The following is an 18,725-nucleotide window of genomic DNA, read 5'->3' on the forward strand; positions in this document are numbered from 1 at the left end:
AAATTTCTGTTTCATTTCAAAGTGCTTTCCACACAATACAAGAGCTGTATTTAGCTTTAGGTACAATTTCCCAACTAGTTCAAGGGAGCAAGACAAGGGATTCAAAACATTTTTTGAAGGTACCTTGGAATAAGCATGTCTAAAAAGCATAGAGGGGTTTCTGAACGTGATGGCAACTATGCTTTTAGCCTCCAACAAACAAAGAGCTGGGAAAAAATAAATAACCCAACTGGTCAGAGGCCACAGAAGCATATTAAAGAAAGTTAAACAATTACCTGTAAGGGCACAATGTAGAAAATCCTTGGTAACCCTTCCAAAACTATGATTCTTACCTGGTGGTGTGACAAAAACGCTGAATCCACCTGAAATTCCCCAGATTGAATGGCATAGCTGTAAATGACAAGGAGAGAAAAAGATGCAAGTAAGGCCTCCTCTGTAGAAGAAAGAAATCAAACTACCACTTCAAAGGCAGCTAAGCTAATCTAACAAGTCACTGTTGCAAAAAAAGAAAAAAAAAAAAAAAAGCACCAGGTCAACTCTCTCAGCCCCTTTGCAAGCCTCCCAGCTGCACTTGAAGAGGTTCAGGACCTCCTCTGATCCTTTACCTTGTATCTGTCATTTAGGCAGATGATTTACCTCACTATTCCAGAGGAAGCCATCTACCTTTCGGCTATTTTTCTTCCAGGCTAATAGGTCAAATTGGCTAATGGTGGGATGCAACACATGCCAGGATCAGTGGGAGGTAAGCAGCAGGAGGACCAAAAGCGAGGAGGGCTGGGATGGCAAAGGACTGAAGACTGTCACTGCTCACCTCTGGCAGTATAAAATTGTCAAACTGTCTCCAAGTCTCTCACGGAATCAGTGTCTTAGTCCAACAAGTTGTCATTAGAAGGGAAGAGGATTATCAAAGTGTCAAGCAGAACAAGTAAGGGTCCTCATCATTGTGGCTTTGGAGGACTGTGGATATAAGGATGCAAACTAGAGGGACAGGAATCCCATATGCCTGCAGAGGATTTAACAGATATCAAAAAACAGGTGCATACGCAGCAGCTGCAGCACAGCCAGGAGCCAGAAGCTGTGTGGTGTATATGCAAAGAACTGTGTAGCTCCCATCTGAAAGCATGGGGCTGACCGCACACAAGCTCAGATGTGTGTGACATCTGCACCAAGCCTGCTATTTGTGAAGAGCTGTGCACTTACTGTGCATGGCTGGACAGCACAGCACACACACGACGCTGCTCCTGCTAGGCTGCTCCATGTTCTGTAGTTCACGTTCACAGACATGCAGCAACTAGTTCATAAGTGTCTGCTTCCTACAGCTACCAGACATCTGGAAAGCTCAGACAAATTTATGAAGTCCTCTAAAACTGCCTAAATGTGATTTCCAGGCAGAAAGACTAAATGTGTCTGGGGAAAGGAAGGCTGCAACATCCCAAAAGTCCTTTGCTACCTGCAGGGTAGCAAACATAGGACAACACTTTTAGGAACGCCTGCTCTGTGGAACTGAAGGCAGGGCTGGAGCTCAACTTCTTCACCTGTCTTTTCTACTGACTTGATTTACCCTAGCTCCACTTTACAAAATATTTGAGAGGACGTACTTTCACATCATGGAAATATGAGAGGTGTCTTGCAGCTCAGCTTCACAGGCATTCCTGTTCATGTGGCCATTACAAAAGCTGCATAAGGAACTTACTTCAGGTCTAGACACCAGTGAAGAAAATAACTGTAAATGAGTAAGAGGCTATGCACTAATGTGAGAATCCACCCTTCCCTCTCCTTTATATGGTGTTGGCTTATAAAATTACTTACTTACTTACACACCTCACAGAGACACAATATTTAATTAATATTTGTTAAGTGCTTTGAAATTCTGATGGAAGACATCTCACTAGTGTGCATTATGACTAACAATGTAAAAGAGATGCCAATGATGTTGCTCAAGCATGATGCTGGAAAGTTATCTACTAGATTTCTCATTTTAAAAGGTGAATGGAGATGAGGGAGGTTTAGGGTACTGTTTCAGAGCTGCTACCCTAAAGGAAAAGGGAGAACTGGGGAAGAGAAAAGCTGAATTACTTTTCAGAGGAATTTACTGTGCTGTGTGCAGTAACTCGTGCAAAGTCAGACAGTAAGCACCTATAGCAAAATTCCTGGCTCCAGTCAAGTACATGGAAAAGATTTCACCAACTTCAGTGAGGTGAAGATTGTAGCTATTGTCATAATTTCCAAGACATGCATCCAGCATCCCACACGCAGGTTTGCGACTTTGCACGGTTGACTCTTTACAGTTTAGGGTTAGGAAATAACCTCATCAAGCTAGGGCATGCTCACCATGTATAAGCAGCTGCTCAGCTTCCAATCATCCTTCTACTACATCTCATATTTAGAGTAGATCTTTCCATGTTGTTAATGAACTTGGACCTGAGCTACCTATTCAAGTAGGTGGCAAAACTCCAATTAAATGAAAGCAGCATGAAGATCACTGTAGATTTTGTAATCAAGATGGGAAAAAACCACCTCGTGTTTAACAGTGGTTGTAACTCATATACACCCCTGGAGTTCCTTTCATTTACTCAGAAGCCTGTGGAATTTGTAATTAATTCCTGAATAGAAAAAAAACCCGAAGTAACAAATTCAGACAACTTATTTTTTCAGAATTAATCCTTCCTACCTAGCAGGACAAAGATTGTGAGAAACACACAATACTATTCAATGCTTCTAGGCAAGGCAAAATTAAAGATCACTTTTCATCTGGAAGCTTTGCACCTGGGAAGCTCAAAGGCTATAAAGAGCAGCTGGTGAGAGCTGACAAAATTTGAGAGAGGTACCTGGGAGCTTCTAGTAACAAGAGGAGCTGTTTTACAGCAGGAGTCCACAGGTACTTTAGGTAGGAAACTAAGTGAAAATGTACTAGCATATTTTGGAGGTTTTGTTGTTGTTTTTTAAGGGTTGCAGCCTGTTTGGTGTTTGTGAATCTCTTGCTAAGCTAGTACTTGCCTTTTTCCAAGTGGTGTGTGATCTCTTCATGTACTCTGATAAAGCACTGAGATTCTCAGAGGTAGGGTTTATTGTAAACCATGTCCTATGGTAAGCTTTTCAACTACGTATCATGTAGAAAAGTTGTACTACAGCAAACCAGTGCTTTTAAAAGCAGCTTTGTGTCTATGAATGGCCTAGACCAAAGGTAACAATGAAGTTACACCTAGCAGCTTTCCCTCTTCACTGTACCTTTCTAACTGTACTGCACGCTCTGGAGCTTGCAGGCTTTTAGTTTTCTTTCTCAGTGCTTGTGCAGCTCTGTCCACAAACAGGAGGTTTAGGTTGGATATTAAAAGAAAATTCTTCACTGAAAGGGTTCTCAAACACTGGAACATGCTCCCTGGGAGGTGGTTGAAATCCTATACCTGAAGGTGTTTCAAAGAGGCAGAGATGTGGTGTTGAGGCACATGGTTTAGCTGCAGCCTGACCTAGGTAGAGTTAGAGAATGGCTGAACTGGATGATCTCACAGGTCTTTTCCAACCAAAAACTATTCCGTGAGTTGATGAACTGCCTCTAAATGCATCTAATCAATCCTCATCACACTTTGCTCATATGCTTTCCAGAATAGGTTCCTGCAGTTCTCTAATCATCTAACTTACATTTCTGTGACTAGTTTTAATGTTAGCATGTCTTTCATGGTTCTATTAGGCCATGTACAGGATGCAAATCCCTGCTTTACTGTGTATCTCTGGCAGTACTTTTTGGCTTCTATTGACAATCTGCCATGCTGAACTCTTGTTAGACAGTCTAGTCACCCTGTATCCACAATTATCTTTTCCTTCCTCGTATCTTACTTTCTTCTACTACTAGGTACCCTCCACAAATTGCCCTGCCTCAGGTGAATGATTTTTCATGTTACATTTGAATGAATGTGCCTTTTCAAGTGTTCCAGATTTCAGTATACCACACTGTGTTTACAGCTTCCAGTCGTGGTGCTCCTCAATGCCACACCAACAGCTGTAGAGGCTCTTGCAGAATGCTAAAAGCCTAGTCTGAGGTCTTTGGGACAGTGTTAGACTTCCCTATAGATATTCCCATTTTTCATGGGTCTTCCTTCTGGGGTGGTCCTATACATCAATTTCTAATTACTTTAATGATAGAATAGAATAGGATTACTTTAATGATAGATTGATCTCTCTTTGAATTACTGCTGGTAATGTCAGGTGTGTGAATCGAAATACCTGAGGGCTGTGTTCCCATTACGTGGGGTTTGTGTGTGTGGTTTGTTTAGACCTAGCTCTTGCCTGCTCTCATGGACTTTCCTACCTATGAGCTGTGAAGAGCATTAGGCTTTCTCTTGAGGTCCAGCTGCTGATGGTCCATTTGAAAAACTCCAAGTCAAAGTGCAGTACATGGACACAATCTGCTCTTCAAAAGCACACTCTTGGCATTAACTCATTTAACATCATCAAAGTGAGAATCTACACTAGTGCTAGAGCACAGATCAACACCTGCCAGACAGACTGGGAGACTGCTGCTGCCATTAATGAATGTAATCCACATCTGGAGAAGGCACACAGTGATGTGGAAGATTCCTATCTCTTTGTCAGTTAATGGGAGAAGCTTACAAAGCCCTTCTTCAAAGCAGACACAGCTGCAGATATGAAAAAGGAAAACAGTCCCTGTTCATGTGCCTCCAGTTTGATCTAGGAGAGGTAGAATCCATTTTTAGGTAATGGATAATTGGGCTGACTATGCTTAGTGTTGTGATCAAATTAATAGCAGGAATGCCTTTTTATTTGGTGTAGGGAGGAGTGAGAAAGGCAAGGCAAAATCCTAAAAATTATCTGCTGCTTACTGAGGATATGCAGAGTACTCTGAGACAGTTGTGGAAACAGGAAATGTGTATTTTTGTTGGTGGCAGGCTGTGCAGTCACTTAATGAAGGCATGTAAATACTGAGAAAAGCAAATGACTCTGCCATGGGGAAAGGAGGGTGTGTGAGGTATGTGTGTTAAATACAACTGTTAGTACAGTTAGTGCAGTTGTTAAAAGATCACCACTGCCGCCCCACCAGGTGAAAGTATTCTGTCACAGAACTGAAGGCACTCTAATACCAGAAAGCATCCCTGACACGCTTCAAATGTCACTGGTGATGTTTTTCAAGTTGCTTGGAACAGGGAAAATACTTAAGAAGCAATGCCGAACTGACATGTTAGTAAGACTTCACACTTTCCTGTATTTCAGGTGGCTTTTCAGAAGTATGCTCTCAAATAGTTTCTATTCCTACGATACACAGATCAGTAAAAAAGCAAGACTGCATCTTCAAGAGGAGAGCTCCCACACTAGCTTTATGGTCATGTAACTGCTACTTGCTTCCAGAAACTAAGAAACAATATGACCTTTTCCTGCACCCTCCTCGGTTATGCAAAATCACAGCTCAAAACTGTAGACTAACAACATCACAGACAAATAGAAAAAGCCATCTAAGTCCCTTTTTTCTTCTCTTCCTCTGCAAGCAGCTCAAGATCAAGTGCTCACACATCAGTTGTTGATTTTTATTTCTGTGGCATTTGTCCATTTGGGAGTTGGACCATTTGGTGAGGTGTCTGCACAAAAGTAGGCAAGAGCTGATGTGGCCTTCAGGTCATCCATAACTAGAGTTCTCTTCAAATTCTCAGAACAACCACAAGTTGGGCTGCCACCAGAACATCCTTGGAGCTGCTCTAATGGCTGTGCTGCTGAATAGGTAAGGCAATAGTGGCAAGTAAGAGAAACTGCTGTGCAATGACAGTGCTTGCATAGAGCTGTTTATAGGTAAGGTGCATTCACCTGGGATGGCTAAACTGTGGAAGGTATAAGAGAAGGGTCAAGCACCTTAACAGCCACGTTGTTAGTGGGCATGTCTCTGTGTGAGCACCAACACTTAAGGTGCATCAAGTGTAGTGATAACAACCCCCAGCATCAGCCTTCCTCCTGCTAAGTTTCATGTTGTAGTCACACCTGCAAAGGTAAGGATGTTATTTTGTTCCTTTTGCTCCTCTGGCACTGAGTCAAAACCCAGAAGTCTGTATTTGAAAAGTGGCCTGGAAAGTACTGTATCAACAGACATGCCAAGACTCTGATTTCTGGGGAATAAACAGCTTTGAAGTAAAATACATGCAGCAATAATCCATGCACACTTCATTAATTTCAGAACTGCAACAGCTAAGTATTCCTCAGAAACAGCTGTAAGATAGTAATGAAGGGTTTGGGTTTAATTTTTCCCCCCTTTAATTCCCAAAGCTCCTTATCTCCATTCTCCATGTTTTTTTTCCATTCAATTTACAGCAGTTGAAGTTAAAGCTCATTTGAAAAAAACTGACACATTAAGTTTGACTAAACCCTTCACTCCCCTCTTGATGAGAATCCTTCCTTCCTCAGGGGAACAAACACAACAACTTAAGCAGGCAATGTAGTAACTTTCAAGCTATTTCACCCCCCCACTTTGTGTTTAATGGAATTTAGATATTTCAGCACCTTAAATTATGTTGACACAGTGAGGGCACCAACTCTTGTCAACTCTTAACTAGGACAAAAGAATCTCTAGGCACTAAGCTACCATAAAGGCAGCATTCTGTTATCTGTCAACATGCACCCATCTTTCCCTGCCACACCTCCAGACAAGTCTGAGAACCCTTAACACAGGCAGCTGCATGATATGAAACACCAGTTTACTGCTGAGTCAAAGTTTAAACTCAACAGAAAGAGTAGATGCAGTTTAACACCGCATTTAATGACAGCTGTGAGTTGCTGCGGGAAGGGACGCTCATGCCCCTCTTCCCTCCCTTCTGCTGGACCGTGCATCTGCAGTGCTTGCCACATCCAGCTGTAATTCACTGGAAAACCGACTGTGAGTAAATCAGCTGATCCCTAAACCTGACATAAGAGATGCAGCAGGATGCGCAGCTGGGCAGGGGAATAGGGCCATCTTGCTGTCACAGCCTGCTACTGCTCCAGCCTGTGAAGGAGGCTCATTTTGCTCCATTTCAACTTCAGTTTACCAAAAACTAGCTTTAAAAGAAGCAATAAAGTCCACTCTTAACACTTCACGCTACGTGCTCCCTTCCACACTTTCAATGATCATGTGAATCAGCTGAAAGTCATTGATTTGAGTCAAAACCAGCCAGGGTGGGAGACAGGAGGAACTCACCTCACCAGGAAGAAGGAATAGGGGAAACCTTGTCTGGTTTAGTGATGAGAGTTAAACTGGAAAGCTTCAAATTGTAAAGAAAGTAACACAGCAATTCATTTTCATTGCAGTGTTAATCAGCTTATTAAACATGCTCAAGGCAACTTGATTGTTTCTCAAGTTGTACCTGAACAGTGAAGCAAATGTGATGGTAGTTTTCTCATTGTGTGGATGAGATACTGCACAGACTTGCTTTACACTTGTGTATTTGTGCCTAGCTGTGCTTCTGCCACCGGGTTTTCCACAGCACAATACTGTGGGCAGATACCTGTTTTAAAGTGTATTTCAGCCCAAGGGATGTTTTTAGTACGGCCTTTAGACAGGGCAAGAGGGTGATGGTTTTGAACTAAATGAGGGGATGTTTACACTTGATATAAGGAAGGAATTTTTCACACTGAGGGTGGTGAAACACTGGCCAAGGCTGCTCAGAGCTGGTAGAAGCACCATGCCTGGAAACATTCCAAGTCAGGTGGGACAGGGCTCTGTGCAACCTGCTCTAATTGAAGAAGTCCCTGCTGACTGCAAGGGGTTTGATTAGGTGGTGTTGGATGATGGGTTGGATGCAATGATCTTGAAGGTCTCTTCCCACCTGGTTTCTTCTATTCTAATAACCTTTAAAGGTTCCTTCCAACCCAAACTATCATTCTATGACTGTTGTCTGTCACAGCTCTCTGCCTGCTGGCCATGGGGCACAAGCCCATGACTGCTCCACCTCAAACCTACCCGTGTGGGGGCTGGCAGTGCTCCCTTCCTGGAATTGACATCTAAGTGGTTGAAACCAGCACGACAGCCTCTTTACAGCAAGTTAGAATTTTTTTCCCCCTGTGTATCAGGGTTTATTTGTTGCTTGCTAGGTAAATTTGCCTTGCAGCCCACTTCTAAAAGCAGGTGAGGTGTATTTAAAGTGTAATTAACATTAACATAGTCCTGGTAATGGAGCTGTGAGATGACATATCTACAATTACTGCACCTGTTTATCCTCTTACGGGCCTGAGACTCCTTGCTTACCAGTCCTCTGGCCACCTCGCTGCACAGCTTTCCTCACCGTGATGCCACCCGGTGAGTGCCTGTGCTCACCCCCACCGCCTCTAACTGTCTGATGTTGCCCGCAGTCTCTGTTTCCTTCAGTTTCCCTTCCCTGTTCAAGGCCCCCCGCGTCCTTCCCACCCTTGGCCTAGCCCCAGCTGCCCCACGGGCCCCTACCGCGCCGCGGCCGCCATTTTGCACAGGGCCGAGCCCCGCGGCGGAGCGGGGACGTTTGGGCTGGCTCAGCGGGGCTCCTCTGGGACGGCCGTGATCGCGCCCCGTGCGCGGTGCCCCTTCGCACTCACAGCAGCGGCGTTCGGCGGAAAGCCTCAGGCGTGGATCATGGGGGCCGCCATAGCGGTGGTGCCGGCGGGGCGCGGCAGGGGGAGCTGGCGGGCGGCTCAACGAGCGGCTGCGTTGCGGTGCAGGGCAGGAGTGGCGAGCGGGCTGCTGTGGCGGGCTGCTGTGGCGGGCTGCTGTGGCGGGCTGCTGTGGCGGGCTGCTGTGGCGGGCTGCTGTGGCGGCCGTGCTGGGTCCGCGTGTGTTTACACCGGGGTGTTTTCAGGGCGTCCCGCTACTGGAGGACAGGGTGAGGGGAGTTCCTCGGCTTGTGCCTCGCCGGTGGCGCATGTCCCGCAACCGTGAGCTGGGGAAAAGCTGTGAGGAGAAGGCAGCGGTGATTTGCCAGCCGCTGCCGTGCTGAAGCACAGGCCTGTGCGACACCCACATCCCCTCGGCTCCCTGGTGACCACCGAAACGCACCTAAGCGTGCTGCTTCCCTCTCAGAGTCCTGCTCTCTTGTGGTGGCTTATTATTCCCCACCCCCAAGCCTCAAACCAAGGGACACCATGAAACGCCCTTGTGCATTAACATGAGAATCACAGAATTAGGGGCTGGAAGTGACCTCGAAAGATCATCTAGTCCACACCACACACACTCCCCGCCAGAGCACACCGAGCAGAGTTTTAGAAGCTCATTTTCATAAAAAGAGCAACTAGGAGTGTTTATTAAAATGAGTTACCAGAAACCTGTTACATATTCTATGAGTTCCCTGGATTCATTCGGATACCACGAAGCGCGTTAGTGAGACTGCGCCAGCCAGCCCTCGAGGGGTCGTACTCGGAGGTTGTTGGGAGGCATGCTCCAAGTCTTCCTCGCTCTTGTCCTTTGGACCCACTGGGCTGGTGCATGCTCTTTCCTTGTATTCTGCGCTTTCCTTGTATTCTGCAGTTTCTTGCTGGTGGAGATCCAAGTTCCTTCTTGCTATTTCCCCCTTTTTCTTAACAGCCAAATGGCTATCTCATGTGGTTATTTGTGGTATGCTAGCTAAGCTCGAACAGTTTGCAAGTTGTGAAATGTTACAGTTTATACAAAACAGTTAATCTTTTCCTGTATCACTGGAAAGGTTGGACCAGATGATCCTTGGGGTCCCCTCTAACCTGGCATTCTGTGATTCTGTGAAAAAAAAAACCCAACAAAATGTCTGTTATCTTTTCAACAATCCCCACAGAAAGCGCTCTGGATCTGATGTGATGATGTGATTCCATACAACGATCTGCATACTTAATTACTGCTGTCTTTAGCTTATCTTTTTCATTCCACACTTATCCCTTGTCATTGTACCACATAAGCCAATGTCCCTGTCAGAGTTTATTTAAGCAGGCTGTCCAGAGCCGCCGCTGAGCTCTGCACTCAGGCTCTGGCATTGTTAAAGTGTGCGTGAGTGCTGCTAGATTGTGGGATCACTGTGAGGCTTGGCTTACGCTTCATCTGAAATTAAACAATGAGTGTACCAATAATTTCAGAGCGTGCCTGGCTGCTGTTTCTTAGTGCATCGTACCTGCTTTTGATACTTACTGTATCTGTTTCCTGGCTGAGGGGTTGAATCAGGCATTCTTTTCAAGGACTGTTGCCAAGCCAGTCTGTTTTCTTAGCCAAGCAGTTTCCAGCTTCTCATTTACAATTTTTTGGCTTACTGTTGTGATTTAGTGGTATATTATCCTCTACTGAATTCTCCCAAATAAAACTATTTCTTCCTGTGGAGGGCTTCTAGTGGTTGTGAGGAAACTCTTCCCCTCAGCATGATGATTTACATTATTTTGTATTGCTTAGTTGTTCCTGACAAAATAATTGAGAGTGAGAGGTTCCTAGGTTGTAGCTTGAGTTTAATTAATACTTCTGCTTGCTAGGACTTGTAATGCTTGTGGGACTGTGGAAGGTGAGTGAGGAGAAACATGGCATGGAAAGATGATCAGCAGAACAAAATGGCATGCAGATTATGACCAAAAAATAAGACAATGAGAAATGCAGAAGGAAAAAGGGTGAGGGTGGCCCAGCCAAGTGGGAACTCTTCCTATGCTCCTAAGCGGTGGGTTTGTATGCAGAGCTCCAGGTTTTTTAGTCTTTTTCTCCCTTCTTTCCACTAACATCCCTTCTTTGTGGGAATCAGCTGCAGTAACCTTCAAGGGTGGTCTGACTCCTATATCTCTACTCTCTGAAAAATCATTTCAGACCTGAAGACGGATTTTGTGCCAAAAGCTTGTCTGCAGTTCCCAGCTATGCCTGTGCTGGCCTAACTATTCCTGCAGTCCTCCTTGTAATTTTACAGTGATGAAAGCTATGCAATATCCATCCAATTTTAGGGAAGATTTATTAGTATTGAAAGGTACTCATTTTTTGGAAATACTCTCTGCTATGTGCACGTGGAAGGAGAAACAGTCTGTGGAACACACCGGTAGAACTATGTCCACGCTGGGAGGTATGTGCTGGCCATTCCCCCTGCCCAGTGTCACCACCTCGAGGACCCTAACTTCTTTTGCCATGCCAGCTACACATCTCACGGCCACAAACGGCTCCTCCAGAGCCCATGTCTCCTTCCACTTCTGGAGGAACTCCTCTTCCTATCCCCTCTAACCTTGGCCATGTCTGGAGTTCAGTTAAATGTTTTGTTATCTAGCCACCTGAATAAACAAACAAACCAATAACAGAGTGAGCTGGAGGCTGCATACAGGGATCAAACAGCAAGTGGTTACCAGACTGCTTTCATCTAACCCAACTCCACAGTGTGGTGGAAAGAGGCAGTTGTGTCCTCCTGTTTGGCTGCATGTTGCCAGTCCCACCTGGTTTTTGTTCCGATTCCATCTGGTAGGGTTTTTTCATAAGGTTTATTATGAGATGGGCCAGGTGCCACATCCTGTAGAACATGTGGCTGTACAAATGGGAGCACAGTTACAGAATCCAAGGGCTCTAAGTTAGAGCTGCCTCTAATCATTCCCATATGCATTCTTTCATATGTTCTGCTATTTGTTATGGGTTCCTATCATGTGCTAATTGATTCATTACTTTATGCTAAGCATACAGTCATGTGCTAGTCATTAGCAGTCCCATATGTTGAACTCATGATGTATATATTTAAATGCCATACCTGCTGGTCTACCAATACTCTTTATGCAATACCACACATATGTTCCAAACCTTCCTTCATGCTTTGATGGGCTTTAAACTTCCTGCTTGTTGGTCTTGTATGTAATTCTTCAGTTACTCTCTAGTTGCAGTTGTGTAAGTACTGTAATTAGAGCAGCTGATGGGTAGATCTCTGCTTTAGCCTGTGGTAGTACAATGTGTTTGAGAGGAAAGAAAGAATTATGAGACATCCTGTGACATATCTGAAACATCCACTGTAGCAATGACAGTATAAATCCCAAGTTCAGATGAAATTATGTTAGACTATGGAAGTTTTGCTGAAGTTAAAACTCCATAATTGGCTCAGACAATGTGACTCTGGGAAAGAAAATGTAGCTGGGAGAAGGTTAAATGAGTTGCTGAAGTCTTGCTGATGGGCTTAACTGGTCAGAACAAATGAGTGGGGAAGGGTGGAAAGTAGGGCATATCACTTTCAATCCCTTAAAGAATATCTGGAGTTGCATTGAACTCTTGAATTTTATTAGGAACAAGGGAGAATAATTATGATATTACTACTTACATACAGCATGCCACCAAGAGTTGCTAGTAGCAGGTTGAACTGAATACACTCAAGTGCAAAAAATTAGTTGCCTGTTTCTCCAGAGTTTTTTCTACTTTACATCTGAGGTGAATGAACACAGGATTTGATCCTGTGTACCTTTAGTCCTAGTGTGACAGTTCTAGGTTCTGTCATAGCCTGTGAATGCCCAACATCAGCACGGTATAGAATGATCTGTGGAATTCAGACCATCCTCATTTCATACACTGTTTATAGCAGGAACTGCTGGCCTGGGGGAAAATAGCTGCACCCTCACAAACTCTATCTTCCAAGCCCTGAATGACTCAGCTGAAAGTCCTGTTTCATGGAGATAAACGGTTGGGAGGAAGACCTGGGTAAAAAGTGCCTCTCCAAGGAAAAGCTGTTTTTGAACACAGTATGTTGTGGGCCAGGAAGCAATTCCTGTAGGAAGGGAAACAAAAAGTGTCGATTAAGGGCTGGTGTAACACCTGGCCTGGGCAGTCCCAGCACCTGCTTTCTGTATGCTGCCTGTCTGGGCAAAGCCAAGCACAGGATTTCTTGGTGCTACTGAAACGCTCAATTTGCTGAGCATGGGCACAGCCTGCAGCATAAACCCTATGGATGCAGCCGGGCAGACACAAGCACTGCTGATGTACTAGTGTCTGCAAGCCGTTGCATGACTGGACCTGCTGGAAGGGGTCGAGAGGCGGACCACAAAGACGATCAGAGGGCTGGAGCACCTCTCCTTCGAAGACAGGCTGGAAGAATTGGGGCTGTTCAACCTGCCATGCGCAGCGTTCCTGGTGCTCTCTAGGCGCCAGCTCCCAGTCCGACTGCCTGTACCAGCCTTTCTGCAGCTGCTCCTGGCGACAGCCCGCCCCTGTGGTGTCCTTATTGGATTCCTGGCCAAGGGGGTGTTGCTGCCATGATAGCACATTGATATGCCGGAGCTGCAGAGGGTTGTGTAAGGAGGAGCTGCAGGGAGCGTGGAGAATTAAACAGGATCACGTTTCTCCTCTGTGAGCTAAAGAGGTTAGTGACTATTACTTAATCCCTGCTAACTGTAATTAGGATTTGAAGGCACTGCTTTCGTGTTCTACTCTCCCTCTCCGCCCTTCCCACGACTGCTTGGCACCGGCGTTCCCCCTCGGTGGTGAAGGAGTGGGGCAATCCTGCAAGTCGCGTTGTCCTAGCTGCTCCAGAGACACCCACCACGACTAGAGGGGACAGGCCAGCACTCGAGGAGGGGGGTCACAATGAGGTAGAAAAAAAAGAGAAAACCCTTTTGTTGGGAGGGATGTCCAAGGTGCAGCAGAATATTAGCTTGTAAATGATGCAGGAATAGCCAGGTAGCATCACTGGGTGACCAGAGCACTGCGTGGCGAGAGCGTCGAAGTCGTTTAGAACCTTTCCTACAAAGTGTCTTCTTTGGAGGGAGAGCTCGTCTTAAAAAGTACTGAGATTCTTCCAAATCCTGTTAAAATGCCTGTTTGTAGCAGGTGTTTGACACCCCTTTCTGAAACAGACTGAACCTTGCCATACCTTAGTTTATTCAGGTGTAAAGTGGAGATGAGGATGTTTTCCCTTTTGTAAAGGAACATGGTGGGAGCATATTCCAGCCAGCCTTTGGTGGGAGAAAGGTGATTCTTACGTTCTCAGACACGGTGCAAAATCCACCTCAGTAATCATTACTTTCTGCTCTAGTCACAGCTACCACCGATCTCTACCTACCTTAAAAAACTACATGCATCAAGGCTTCGTCTGCACACAAAGGAGACAGGCTCAGCCTTTATATAACTCTCCTGGCATCATGCTGAACTTCTCTGCTGGAGCTTGTTCAAAACCAAACAAGCTCGTGTTAATTAGGGCAACAGTTTATTGAATGGATTTCTTGTGAAATTATTTTTGTTAAACTCCTTGCATTGGTTTGCCAGATTAATTTTCCTGAAGTGAGGATAATCGTTTCACTGTTGAGTCTCTCATTACAGATGTGAACACAGAATGACACTGTGCCAGAAATCAGTAACACAGTGTTTGAGCATCTCTCTTGTCACCTGTGTCGATAAATGGAAGAATAAAGACAAATCTGTTTCAATACTATAAATCCAACTTGAAGTTTATCTTTCATAAAAGGAAGAGCAACAGGGATATATTTTAAATTGTTTTCAGCACATGTAAGAAATCCTTTGTGAAAGTCTTACTAAAAGCTATTGTCACAAGCAGTTAGATACTCAGTAATTACTAGTAAAAGATTAATGATTGATAGGATTCTTACTCTTGAATCAGGGGACTTCCCTTATGCTGGAGGAATGATGATTATGGATTTGTCCTCCTGAGTTTTCATGCACATGGTCAACCTCACAGTTTCTTTAGACAGTGAATTGAGTTAGTGTTTATGAGCATCTGGAGTTTGGTGAAATATAGTTTGTGTTATCCTTAAAGGAATGGCAATGCCTATTTTGTATAACTAGAACCAAGAATCAATATTTATAGTTTTCAATGTCTTCTTTGTAGTTTTCAACTTCTTATTTTCAAATGATGCAAACTAGATGCTTCAGTGCCTACTTCTCTCCCCACCCCACCCCCCTGAAAACACCAAACACTCAACAACATCAAAAGACAACCACATTCAGCTCTGAGAGACTTCATTTTATATATCTGAGGGCTAAGCTTCTTTTTTTTTTTTTTTTTTTTAAATGAAGAATGTCTGCCATATAGACTAAGCTCAGCAGAAGAGATGAGAAAAAGGCCACTTGGAACTGTTCTTGTCAAAACAAGTGAAGATTAATTGATAGAATGGCTTGGGTTGGAAGGGCTTGGGTTGGAAGGGCTTGGGTTGGAAGGTTGGAAGATGATCTACTTTCAACCCCCCTGCCATGAGCAGGGGCATGTTCCACTAGACAAACTTGCTCAAGGCCTCATCTAGTCTGGCCTTGAACGCCTCTGGGGAGTGGGCACCCACAGCCTTCCTGGGCAACCTGTTCCAGTGTCTCACCACCCTCACTGTAAAGAATTTCTTCCTAATATCCAGCCTAAATCTACACTCCTCAGGCTTCAAAGTATTCCCTCTTGACCTAAATAAATAATATAAATTGATACATTAACTAACCAATTTTAAATTAAAGCAGGGTTCACTTCTCATCTAACATTTTAGTGTCAAGACTTAAGTAACATGCAGAAGTGGAATGCACATTGACATTTTTGCTTTTTAATGGTGACTCTGAAGTCATCTCAGTTTCATATGGCATGTAGAGAGGATATTGTACCATTCGTTGTACAGATTTGTTCTAGGGAGCTTCAGTGGATGTTTGTCATTAGCACTGGTGTTGGTCTATTGAAGCTGTGTCTGTGCCATCATCCTTGGTCAGGAAAGCAGTCAGGCAGCAGGAGATAAAAACAAAGCTGGAAAGAAGTGGAGAAACTAACGAAAAGAGCTTGGATAGAAGCAGTGAAGCAGTATTTGCAGTGGGAGGGTAACTCCCCAGGAAGTGAGTTTTGACACAGTGATACAGCAACATATGTGGGATTGGGGATAATGCTTTCATGTTCAGTTTGCAGACAGCTCTAGATCTTTCTGAGGCTTGGAGGTAGTGCTCTGTGTAGTACAAGACCCTGCGTTATGCTGGTACTGCAGTTTACTAAGTGAGGCGTCAAAAAGGTGACTTCATTGATGAGGGGAATGAGGCTTTGGGAAGAAAGCCAGGCTGAAAGCCAAGGCACTTAACAGCTTAATCCTGTAGTAAAAAAACACTGATCCTGAATGTGTACTTGCCCTCTTGTAATTTAGTGGAATAAAGGTAGCTGAGGGTCTGTCCCTCTGCTCTGAAGCTGGCCTTGAACCATGCAAAGTGTTCTCACACATGTAAGGCCCAAGTGTTGAGCTTACATCTTATAATTTTACAAGATAAGTACAAATATAATGAAAATAATAATTTGACCTTTTACTTCTCTATGCCAAAAGAGTTTTCACTTTTTTGTTTAATTGAATTTACGCTTTCCCTAGATGAATATTTGCAACCCAGACCGAGCTTTACTGTGTGAATCAGAAAGCACTGTAGGAAACACACCTGGCTGGGAAAGATGATGAAATGCATTTGCTAATCCTGTTAGTCCAGATGAGGGCAATCCACCACTTAAACAACACAAGTTCAACAGCACAAAGTTTCTCCTTTTTAATTTTTTTTTTCCCCTTATTTCTTCTTAGCATAGTCTTATAAAACAGCTAGAAAAACCCTGTTTGGGGCAACTGGTGTTCCTGTTCTAGTAACTCGTCCAAATGCTGATTTAAAGGCTGTACTACACAGACTAATCAGACAAGCTGTTCCTCACGGCTCAAGTGATGTTACTGTGTTTAATTAGCTTTCCCTTTTAGAGAAATGTGTAGCAGAAGAGGATCTTTATTGTCTTGTCATTACCTTTGTTCTGTGAATGAGAGCAGGGGAAAGCTGCCAGAGAGAACATGGAATTATTAAATAATCCCTAAATGATAGGAAGAAGTGGTACTAGATAGGAGGGGAAAGTTGAGACTGCTGTCGTTCTAGTTGGAACACCAGGTTTTTTAGCTCTTCCAGAAGCTAAAGCTTTGTGAACTTTTCTGTTGCCAGGGAGAGAACAGCCCCTAGCATTGACTGACTTTTGTAGACTGTGGCAGTTTGCTCATACTTGTCTTTGGAGTAATTTGCAAATTTTTCTCAGGTGTAGCACAACTGTGTGAAGCTGGAAGAAGGATTGGTGTGTTTGTATAGATCTCACTGGACTTATTCTGGATGATGGATGAAAATGTATGAAGGACTTGAGATTTTGTTTATTTTGTTCCAATTAAATTGGAGTCATAAAATCATAGAACAGTTTGGGTTGGAAGGGACCTTAAAGATACCTAGTCCCAACCCCCGTGGCCATGTGCAGGGACACCTTCCACTGGACAGCTCAAGGCCTCATCCAACCTGGCTTTGAACATTTCCAGGGTTAGAGCCTCCACAGCTTCTCTGGGCAAACTGTTTTGGTTCCTCACGATCCTCATGATGAAGAAATTTCTTCCTAATGTCTAAATCAAGGTTTTTCTGTTTTAAAGCCGTTACCTCTTGTCCTGTCGCTACATGACTCTGAAAACAAAGTTCCTCTCCAGTTGTCCTGCAGGCCCTCTTCAAATACTGGGAAGATGCTAAAAGGCCTTTCCAGAGCCATCTCTTCTCCAAGATGAACAACCCAACTCTGTCAGCCTGTCTTCATCAGAGAGGTGCTTCAGCCCTCTGATCGTTTTTGTAGCCCTCCTCTGGACCTACTCTTAACAGTTCAGTGTCCTTCCACTGGGGGCTCCAGAGCTAAAATTTGGATGGAGAAGGCAAAATAGCTTCTGGGTTCTGTCTCCTTCTAAATTTATGATTTTTCTAGTGATAAAAGTCTGTGAGGGACTCACAGAAAAGGATAATGGTGCTGTCTGTATTGGTGGCAATTCACTGTTAAGTAATGAGTCTGCAAACTGGAGTAGTATGCTTCTGGCAGTGGAGATGACCGTGGGCTTTGTCTGCTTTCATTCTTGCTGTCCAGTGTAAGACCAGAGTAGGCTGGAGTTTTCTCTTAACTATGCAGTACTTGAATTTGTAGTCTGAGTAACCTGATAGAAACAGCCCTGAGATGTCTTAGGTTTGTCACCCAGAAGTCAGGATAACCAGTACCAGTGGCTGCTGGAAGCATTTTTTTGTTTGGACTTCTTCTCAAATGGCAACATCTGAGCAAAACTCTAATTGTCAGAATCTGTTTCACATTTACTTATTCCGTAGTGGAGCGGAATTGCTGTCCTTGCATTTAGCCCATCGTATCTTATAAGGCTAAGATACACTGCCTGTCCTTAGGCCTGGCATCTACAATGAGACCTTAAGACTAAGGACTGGTGAATCAGTCTTTTCAAAATAAACACGTCATCTGCCTGACTCTGCTTACTGTTTAAAAATAACGATATTCTGACAGGTGTTTCTGGCCCAGTCCTTCCTGGATGGCTTCTGGTGATAGCCAGCCTGATCCAGTAATATTTGCAGCATAGACACAATAAAAACACAGGAAAAGTACCATGAAAATAAGGGCTCAAAGTGGTTGGATGGCAGCTGCTTCTGTGTTTTATGGGAGAAATTATCTCCCTTCTCCCCCTCTCCTGAAATGCAAGGTCAGGAGTTTCCTGGTGTTCATGTACTCAGTTGATAGAGCACCTTTCAGGAAAACTGCTGGTGTGCTGCAGCATGATACCATCCCTGCCAGTTGTCTGATACCTTCCCAGCATCAAATGACCTGTCATACCAGAAACAATATTCTTATATTTAAAACACAGGAGGGGAAGTTGTCCTATCCTAGATGCTATTAAGTCAACTCCTAAGGAAGCATGGAGGTGCTGATAACCCTGGAGATTAAATTTCTTTTGGTTAAATGACTACTAAATGAGGCTTCAACATTTCATCTTTTGCCTCTGGGTTCATGTGTTGCTGTGCTGACAGGGATGGCCTTTCTCATCAAGAG

The 18,725-nt window shown here is 44.1% G+C and overlaps 1 protein-coding gene across 1 annotated transcript in view; it reads right to left on the reverse strand.

The window, feature by feature from the left end:
• Positions 1 to 8,594, reverse strand: part of LOC104298258 (cytochrome c oxidase assembly factor 1 homolog) — a 56,401-nt gene extending 47,807 nt beyond the window's left edge. Inside the window, exons 1-2 of the mRNA XM_054161374.1 lie at positions 8,542 to 8,594; positions 333 to 390 (exon numbers count right to left, since the gene is read on the reverse strand). The gene's annotated coding sequence lies outside the window, so the exon portion shown is untranslated. The remainder of the gene's footprint in view (positions 1 to 332; positions 391 to 8,541) is intronic.
• Between the last annotated feature and the right edge of the window lie 10,131 nt (positions 8,595 to 18,725).

Source organism: Dryobates pubescens, chromosome 4 (genome assembly GCF_014839835.1).
Source record: "Dryobates pubescens isolate bDryPub1 chromosome 4, bDryPub1.pri, whole genome shotgun sequence".
Classification (NCBI taxonomy): domain Eukaryota; kingdom Metazoa; phylum Chordata; class Aves; order Piciformes; family Picidae; genus Dryobates; species Dryobates pubescens.